Genomic DNA, 10174 nt, shown 5'->3' on the forward strand with positions numbered 1-10174 from the left:
CTCATCCTCTCATCCCTTTGTCGTATGCTCCCAGATCTGTTATTTTAGTTCTCCCAGTTTAGATGTGTTCAGTTATTTGTCTTGCCCCACTGCTTGTTTGCCACTACACCTTGTAAATAAACTTCACTAGCATTTTCATCCACTGCTTGCATCTTGGGTCCTCCTTCCTCCACACCACACGGCTCGCCTTCCCAGCCGTGACAAACCCGTTCTTAAATGAAGAAGAATCCTTTAATTGTCCCACAAGGGGAAATTTGGTTGTAACAGCAGCCAGAAAGACACGTATACAAACAAACAGTACCCAGGACACAGAACAGAAACATACACATTTTTTTTTCTTACATGTTTACATTAAGGACAATGGTTACTATAAACAAAGTACTGTACCATTATTAAATTAAATAAAATTAACTACAGATAAGAGGCAAACCCAGGTTGTAGTGCAAATCGGTTGATTAAATTTAAAAAATAAAAAATAAAAAAAAGCAAATCCGTTAGTCAGCTGGAACATCCTTAAGTTGAAGTTTAGAGAAGTTTTTCAGAAAGAGACCCCAAATTTTATCAAATGTGCCCTGTGGATTACTTTGAATTGTAATAGGTAATGACGGGCACAGAGTGATACAGAATCTACAAGAGAGAGAACTGAGTCCCAGACGTCATCTGACATAGCCAGATACCCAACTCGTTCTCCCATGTGGACTTGAGGCCTAAAACGGGAGCTGGGGTTACACTGCAGTTTATTATAGATGCGAGATATTACACCTTTGCCTGATAGTTGCAAATTAAGGAGCTCGTCCAGTAAGTTAGCAGCTGGAACTGTCAAAAGTACTGAATTTGACGTCACTTATTTATGTGCGAATGTTTAATAATTAAAGTCAGTCATATATCCACAAACACAACAAGCTGAAAGTCAGTGATATATGTATATGTGTGTATACATACATACATACATACATATATATATATATATATATATATATATATATATATATATATATATATATATATATATATATATATCATAATAATCTGACAATACAATAATATTGGCCATATTATATTTACATTACCACAGTGAGATGACTTTAGTCTCATGAACAACATTAACTAATTGTTATTTACTAACTAATCTTAAATAACTGTTCAGCACAGAAATGAAGCCTAACAATCATGTTTTACAGTCCCGTGGTCTCAGCCTCAGATACTCAACTAATCAAAGTGATGTCATGACAAAAATGAATGACCAACAAAACATTTTCCTCCTTCATTTCTGTCAAACAATGCTGTATGTAACGTGTCTTGCGGTTAGTATCATGGTTGCTAGGAAACCTGAACAGCGCGACGAAGCGTATACCGTCCCATTTCACAAGCCTCTCACTTCCGCACTTCTCGTACTTATAGTACACACCGTACGTAGTACGCGTAGTGTGCGTACTTCAAGCGTGCAGACCCTGAATTGGGACACAGCCAGTGTGTGACACAAACTTGAGTGCATGCGTGCTCTGGCTTACGGGGGCTCTTAAAGGGACAGTACACCCCCAAAACGCCAGGTCTAATCATCACCATGACAACCCTACAACAGACCTCTGGTACACAGGCAACCAGTCAAAAACACAATCCCCTCTTTTTAAACCCTTTCCAGGGTTAGTATTAGTTCACTTGGCTAAACAGACGGTAGGGAAGTATGTGGATTTGAAATAAAAAGCAATAAATCATCAGCATAGAGAGAGACTTTGTGTTCAGTTTGACCTCTTTGTATACCCTGAACAAGTTTGATGTTGAAAAAGGGTAGCGTCTGTTGTGATATTTTGATACTACGGTTAGCATTTACAGGATATTGTTTTGTAGTAATATTATACAGGAGAACTGTTACTCAATAAGGCCCATTTACTAGTTGTTTTTCTCTTTCTCTCTGACCCATGTATTGATGTGTAAGACTCACAGGCTGGTACCCCAAGGTCGAAAATACCACAGAGACGAGACCACTTCCTTACTCCCATCCTCCCTTCCTTATGGTTTAGAAAAGAGCTTGTTAAAGGCCAGGTGGTTCGTTTCAGAATTCACTAATGAAAGAACTCTGTATTCTATGTCTAGGAGTGTATTTTGCTGGGATGATCATAAATTGTAGCTGAACTGATAAACTACACAAAGGATACTTCTTTGCTCACAAGGAAGGAAGACGTTTCCTTATTTGGTCTGTACTGGTTTGAACTGAGAACCTGCTGACACACGAACCTTTTTTTTCCTCTATATAAGCTGTTATGTACTAAATAAACCTTTGAGTCGATTTGGGAAGGCAACCTGAAGCAGTCTGTGTTTCCTTGTTCTCCCAAGCTACTCCCGACGTCGTAACTAACCCAGCTGAGCGGCATACCTGAGTGTTACTTTGAATAATTAGGAATCTTATAAGGAAAGGACAAAACTCTGCTTATCGGTGCTCACGCCTTGGAGGGAAACCGGGACGGAGATTTTCTCTTCAGCGTCCATTAACAAAGCCAGACTGATCTTCAGATATGACTGCTGGCAGGAGCCTTCCCAACCTATGGGCCAGCGCTTTAGCTAGGATCTTAAAGTTAACATTCGAAAGCGAAATTAGTCTGTATGATGCACATTCAGTTGGATCTTTCCCCATTTTCACAATTAAAGGTATGGAAACATCATACCAGGAAGTTGGCAGTTTGCCCTGTGTGAATGATTCAGATAGAACCAAGTGGAGTAGAGGTACAAGCTTTGGGGCAAATGGTTTGAAAAATTAAACCAAAAAGCCATCTGGGCCAGGGAACTTCCCTGACTGTAAGGAGAAAATTGCAGTGGTAATCCCTTCTTTGGAAAATGGTGCATCCAACATCTATCTGTGGGTGTCTGCCAGCCCAGGAAAATCCAAGCTTTTAAGAAAATTTGTGATAAGTGAGTGGTCGGTGTGAGATTCAGAGGAATAAAGCTTCAGATAATATTCCCTGAACGCATCATTGATTTTGGCATGATCAGTAACGAGCCCGTCATCTGAGTTAATGGCGGTTATACACTGACGTGGATTTAGACCCCTTATTTGGTTAGCTAGGAGTTTGGCCGATTTCCCCCCATGCACAAAAAATGTACTCCTACTCTTTAAGAGTTGCCTCTCCATAGCATGAGTTGAAGGAAGTTCAAATTTGGTTTGAAGTTCAAAATGTTTCTTGTAAACCTCAGAGTCCTTATTGTGTGCATAGTGATGGTCCAAGTCTTTTATTTTATTGGCTAATTCTTGCCTTTCTTTTAAGGTTACCCTCTCCATATTAGCTGTATATGAAATGATCTGTCCTCAGAGATAGGCCTTCATTGAGTCCCAAACTAAAAGGCTAGAAATATTCGGGGAAAGGTTGGTGTCAAAAAAGAGTTTAATTTGGTTATTTATAAATTCCAGAAAGGTATTATCAGATAGTAGTGTGGGGTTAAAACACCAACTCCTGTCTGTTCTAGGTAAGTCAGGAATAGACAAAGTCACCATTAAAGGGGAAATGGTCTGATATAACTATGGCATGGTATTCACAGCATATCATTGCAAAAGATTTCACATAGGGCAGCGCCAAAAAAGTCAGTTGGGCAGATGCTTTTTGTGGATTCTGCTAAGCCAAGTATTCGTAGATTTTTCCAACGGCTGCTGCCTTCTAGGTCGATGACTTTGATGGCCAGTTTGGAGTTAGACCCTGGAAGGTTACCATATGCTTCTTCCAGTTCTTTGATCCGCTGACCTGCATCTTCCGCTGCCAGCTCGAGCGAAGACAAATGCTGGCCATGTTCATCCACAGCTAGGCAAACTTGATCGAACTTTGCCTCCAGCCAGGTGAAGGAAGACTTAAATTCAGCCTTGAGTTCTGCTGCTAGCTCCTCTTTTTGTTGGGATAACAGCTCAGCAATGGCGTCCACCATTAGGTCAGGAGATGAGTCGTCTGTTTTACCTGCCTTATTCTTTGAAGTCGATTTTGAAACCATAAGAGTGCACCATAGGGGGATACAGGTATGTGCCTAACTGGTGGTTTAAGAAAGGTTAGGAAAGTAAAGTTTAAAAAAGGAATTGAGCGGAGCCAAGCAACTATGTCACATGCATAGTTATACAAAGATAAGATAAGATAAGATAACCTTTATTAGTCCCACGCGTGGGAAATTTGTTGTTAAGGCTGCCGACCTTTGCCAGCGCCATCTTACCCTTCCGACCATACATACATTACACAAACATCACATGGGGAAGACAGGTCAGAGGTGTATAACAATGGAAAATGCACAACATGAGGAAAGACAAGGAGAAAAAATAACTCCCCCCAGACTGAGCTCCAACAGGGAGATCAGTTTGAGAACAGAAAAAAACAGCACATGAATCAGCACATCTCACAACATAGAAGATATAAGCTTAGAAGGCGTTTGGATGGGATGGGGGGTGAGTGTAGGTCTGTGTCAGTCTACATGCATATGCGTGCGTGTGAGTGTGTTCCGTGTTCCACCGAGAGAAAGTGTCCCTTCACCCGATTAGGCAAAAGCCAACAGTCTTTGGTCGATGCGGGTGGCCTTGAATGAGGAGGGAGAAAGTCACAACACAGTCAGTCACAGTCTTAAGGGAGAATTGTTATTCCCATCAGCTTTTGCCTTGAGCATCCAGCTGGCACCAGGGGGGCCACATGAAATGAAGATGGTAGCTGTTTTGGTTAGTGCGAAGAAACTGCTTCCAATTTTACAGTTGTCTAATGTCCATCACTGGTCACAAGTCTCTCGTTGGAGAGCTGTGAGCCTCTCCACGATGTTATCCATCAATGCCGAGATGTTATCCAGTTTGCTCATAGGGCATGAGTGTTCACGACAGCTGTGAGCCTCTCCGAGATGTTGTCAGATGGTCACAGTACTCACAGCAGCCGCAAGCTTCTCCAAGATGTCATCTGTACTGCACCCGATGAGCCCATTCTGAGAACCCACAGCTTGCTCCATCTTTCCAATCAACATAGCAGGCAGCCTTGTGAGGATTTGAACACACGTTTCCGCTTTCTTTATCCTTTGATAAGCCAGGGCCAAGCCAGCGCTGATCAGCAAGAACCCTGTTATCATGGTTCCGAAAAGGTGCTCCCAAACCAAGGCTTCTCATCGAGAGGAGGGTGTCAATTGCATTCAGGGACCAGTTGATCAAATCCATAATTCTTTAGGTTTTTAGAGAACAAGTCTGGGAGACTCTCTTAGGGTTAGAGAATAAGCGAGACTATACAAAAGACATGAGAAGCCAAGCAGGAAAGATAAGGGAGAGGGAGAAAGAGAAAGTGCGACTGCCTCCGTCAAGAGCCAAGAAAGAAAAAGTACAACATGCAGTGAAATGTGTGCCGATACGCTCCTCGGCTGTGCAAAAATGACTGTTGGGACTGTTGGGATGATCTCCTCCACCAGCATGCTAACAAAACTTACTGCTACATCCGTAGACTCGTTGATGTCGACTCTGCATGCTCTGAACATGTCCCACTCTACATCATTGAGCGCGTCCTGTAGCTTCTGATCTTCTGATTGGGCAGACCAGTGTTTCACCTCCCTCTTGGTTAATTCATCCCTCTGTATGTTTTGTTTAACTTACATACAACTGGGCTTGTCAGGCACTCTTTTTGGCTGCTGTGGTTATTATTATATTTGAATGCTTTTGTCCAGTTTCGACGCAAGGCTGTCCTTGGTGGAGATTCTTCACCGAGAATTTAAATGCTTGCGAGAATCCCTGGAGTTCAGCCAGCAGCAGGTGAAAACGCTTGCTGCTGAAAATGCCACGCTAAGGGAGTCGGTGAAATGTCTCACAGAAAATGTTACCCAGCTGTGGAGATACAGAAATTCTTTTATTGCTGCCATATAATCTGCATCATTATAATTGCATTAATAACATTCTTTACAGCATTATTTCATCTAATAATATTTCTCACAGTATTAATACTGCATTACAGTTGTTTATTGAAGATGTCCATTTGAGGATCCTTCCATTATGTTAACTTTTATTACAAGTACGGTTAGAAGTATTTTATACACATTGCATATCTGTGCTTATTTTGAGTTGATGTTCAGTTCATTAAGGGTCTTAAGCTTCACTGGCGTGACTGTCCAGGTGATACATGCTGAGGGAAACTAGAACATAGAAGGATAACTGCAATGCATGCTTACAGTACATATAATACATATAATCTAGGAATGTGTCCGGCCTGAGGCCTCAACTCATTTGGTGTCTTACTATATTTTATTCTACTTGGTAACAGATGATCAGAGTCAATAATTAGCCTCAGAGACCCTGAGGGCTTGAAGTTTATTACCTTGTATGGAAGGTGTTATAGAAAAGAGAAGTTCTATGTCTGCTTATAGCTATTAAAGATGTACGATTAACTGTGACTAATGTCTGGAACCTATTTTAATCTATCATTGACGCCATGAGGGGGCGGGTACCCCACTGCTTTATAAGTATCCACAACATGTATTTTGGTCAGAAGACATATGTTGATGTTTTCTCCTGTGTGTTAATAAACTCATCGTTTGATTGCACTTTTCTGGGGCCTCCGTGGTTTGTGACACTGCTCTACATTGATTGATTTCGCGACACAGCTCAATAGAGAAAATAAAAAAATAAAAGAAACAGTTATTGATCTACAAGCTCGTAGCATGCGTGATAATCTGGTATTTTCTGGTATTCCAGAAGCCGCTGGAGAGGACGCGGAGACCACGGTAAAAAGCTTCATCAAAACCACCTGAAGCTGCCGGAGGACACTGTGAAGAACATTGTCTTCGATCAGGTACATCGCCTCGGCCCCATTCGGGCTACGGCCGGGAGACCACATCCTATCGTGGCCAAATTCGGCCACTTCAAACAAAAGCAACATGTGAAAAGCCGCGGCAGGGAATTAAAAGGAACGGACTTCAGCGTGAACGACCAGTTCCCCAAAGAGATCTTGGAACGACGCAGGGTCCTCTTCCCAATCCGACGCGGCTTCATCCAGAAGGGTTCCCGCGCTGTCATCGCTGTGGCCCGGCTGTACGTGGCCGGACAGCTCCACCGCGACCCCAACATCACTCCGTGGCTGTATTAACCTCACACCAGATAAGAATCAGCTGCACCCTTTCCCTATCCACTCACACTAACTTGCATTAACATCTGTTTAACTTACCGGTATCAAATCGCATCTTAAAGTGTGATTTCATAGCAGAATTAACACTGTCACTCTCCGTCGGTGATTTAATTGGAATGTTTACGTTTTGTTTTTGTTTGTTTTTTCTTCTCGTTTTTTTTCCTCCTCTCTTTTCCCCCTCTTGGTTTTATGCTGCTCACCCCTGTCCTTGGTTTCTTTCTTTATTCCTTTCACTGCCTTGATCACCTGCTTCGAAACTCATCCACAAACATCCTTTATTTCGACACATACGCACCATGCGCTCAACGGCAGCACATTTACTTCAGCCAGACAGCGCACACAGTCGTTTAGGATACACACACTTAAGCCAAGCCTACTCATATTAGTAAATATGCAAACACATAGTCAGACTCAGGGAGCATCTCGCCACACATTTTTTCTCTCCCTCCCTCTCTTTATTTATGAACAAGTGACGTATTCTCTCCACCTGTCTAAGCGATGCACACAGCATACATCCCTAGTTATACACAAACATCTATGGGTACACTGAGGTTCATTACATGGAATATAAATGGAGCTGGCTCCAGAGAAAAGAGGTTAAAAATATTTAACCAACTCAAAAAACTACAGGCAGATGTTGTCCTTTTACAAGAGACCCACAGACCTCTTAGAGGTTCGAATGAACTTAAAACACCTGAGTTTCCTAATGTGTTCTCAGCTTGTTATAATTCTAGACAAAGGGGAGTAGCAATTTTAATACATAAAAATATTAATTTCACAGTAATCGATACAGTTATAGATCCAGAGGGCAGATTCTTAATCATTAAACTATCTATACGTGATAAAAAAGTAAAAAGTATTGCAAGTGTATATGGTCCAAATGTTGATGATCCCTCATTCTTTCACGGTTTTTTCAGTGCACTCTCTGAACACTTAGATGGCACAATTGTTCTTGGAGGCGACCTCAACCTTGGACTAAATGAAGACATGGATAGGCTCAATACAGCGGGAACTCAGCGTAATTGGCAGTCCACAAATATAATCAAACAGTATATGAGCGACTTTGGTCTTTGCGATGCATGGCGCTCCCTTCACCCCACCAGTAAGGAATATACTTTTTTCTCACATGTTCATCACTCTTACTCTCGTCTGGATTATTTTTTGGTCGGCAGCTCACTGCTGAACGACATTTCAGACACTGAGATTCACCCTATAGCTGTCAGAGATCATGGTCCTGTATCTTTAACACTAATGCACAAGAATAATACTACGCCAAGAAAAAACTGGAGATTTAATATATCACTACTTAAAGATGAAGACTTTATTAAATATTTTAAAAAAGAGTGGACTTCATATTTAGACTATAATGACACTCCCGAAACATCAGCTTCTGTTCTATGGGAAGCAGGGAAAGCTGTGATGAGAGGTAAAATAATTTCTTTCTCATCGCATAAAAACAAAAAAGAAAACAAAAATATTCAGGAAAGAGAAAAAAACATCAAATCACTAGAAGAAGCCTACGCGTCCCACCAAGATCAGGAAACATTGAACAAAATACGCAAAACAAAACTAGAATTAAGTGAGATAATTAATAAAAAAACAAAATTCTTAGTACAAAGACTACGCTTACAAAATTATGAACATGGTAATAAATCTGGTCAATTTCTAGCAAACCAGCTAAAAATAAATAAAGAAAAAACAACTATATGTGCTGTTCAAGATTTATCTGGGAACACAATATATGAACCGATACTAATAAACAACATTTTCAGGGATTTCTATAAAACGCTGTATTCACCACAAATAAACCCATCTAAAAAAGAAATCGATCAGTTTTTGGACAACATAACTCTTCCAAAATTATTAGACACTCAAGCAATGGCACTGGATTCACCACTGACACCAGGTGAACTCCAGGAAGCCCTGATAAGTATGCCCAATAATAAGGCTCCAGGTCCAGACGGCTTTCCTGCAGAATTCTACAAAGAATTCTGGTCGATTCTAGCACCAGTTTTCTACAGAACGTTGTTGGAAATTAAAGAAAAGGGCAGACTTCCATCAAATATGAATTCTGCAAACATTAATCTCATGCTAAAACCAGGCAAAGACCCTGTATATCCCTCAAGCTATCGTCCAATATCCCTTATAAATGTAGACCTTAAAATAATCTGCAAAGCTCTCTCAAAGAGACTGGAGAAAATAACCCCCTCTTAATTCATCCTGACCAAACTGGTTTCATAAAAGGTAGGCACTCATCAACAAATACACGCAGATTACGTAATTTGATAGACTACTCATACAGTAAAAACCTAGAAACTACAATATTTTCTTTAGACGCAGAAAAAGCATTTGACAGAGTTAACTGGAAATTTCTATTTGCAACTTTACACAAATTTGGTTTTGGATCCTCTTTCATCAACTGGTTAAAAATATTATATAATTCCCCAACAGCTTGTGTCAGAACAAATGACCAGACATCCTCCAGCTTCTGTCTCTTGAGGGGCACCAGGCAGGGATGCCCACTCTCCCCTTCGCTGTTTGCAATTTTTATTGAACCACTAGCAGCAGCAATTAGACAGAATTCAGTAATTAAGGGCATAAAATGCAAGAACGTGGAACATAAAATCAGCCTTTATGCGGATGATGTGTTACTCTTTCTCCAAAATTCACAAACCAATATCTCTGGGGTGATTGAATTGATAAACTCTTTTGCAAGAATATCAGATTACTCAATTAACTGGTCAAAATCTACAGTCTTACCGATTAATTGCTCCCTCCATAATTCCTCTTCTACACCACTGCAATCGGGAAATATAAAATATTTAGGTATTAATGTTTCTCCCAAGCTTGCAGATCTAACTAAATTAAACCATATCCCACTTTTAAAGAAGGTAGAAGATGATCTGGCCAGGTGGAAATGTCTACCCATATCACTCATGGGAAGGGTTGCCGCTATAAAAATGATGGTCTTACCAAAAATAAATTATTTATTCTCAATGATCCCAACTAAACCGCCACAAGATTGGTTCAGATCTCTAGATTCATGTATGTCCAAATTCCTTTGGAAA

Source organism: Aulonocara stuartgranti, assembly GCF_965226115.1.
Source record: "Aulonocara stuartgranti genome assembly, chromosome: 12".
Lineage (NCBI taxonomy): Eukaryota > Metazoa > Chordata > Actinopteri > Cichliformes > Cichlidae > Aulonocara > Aulonocara stuartgranti.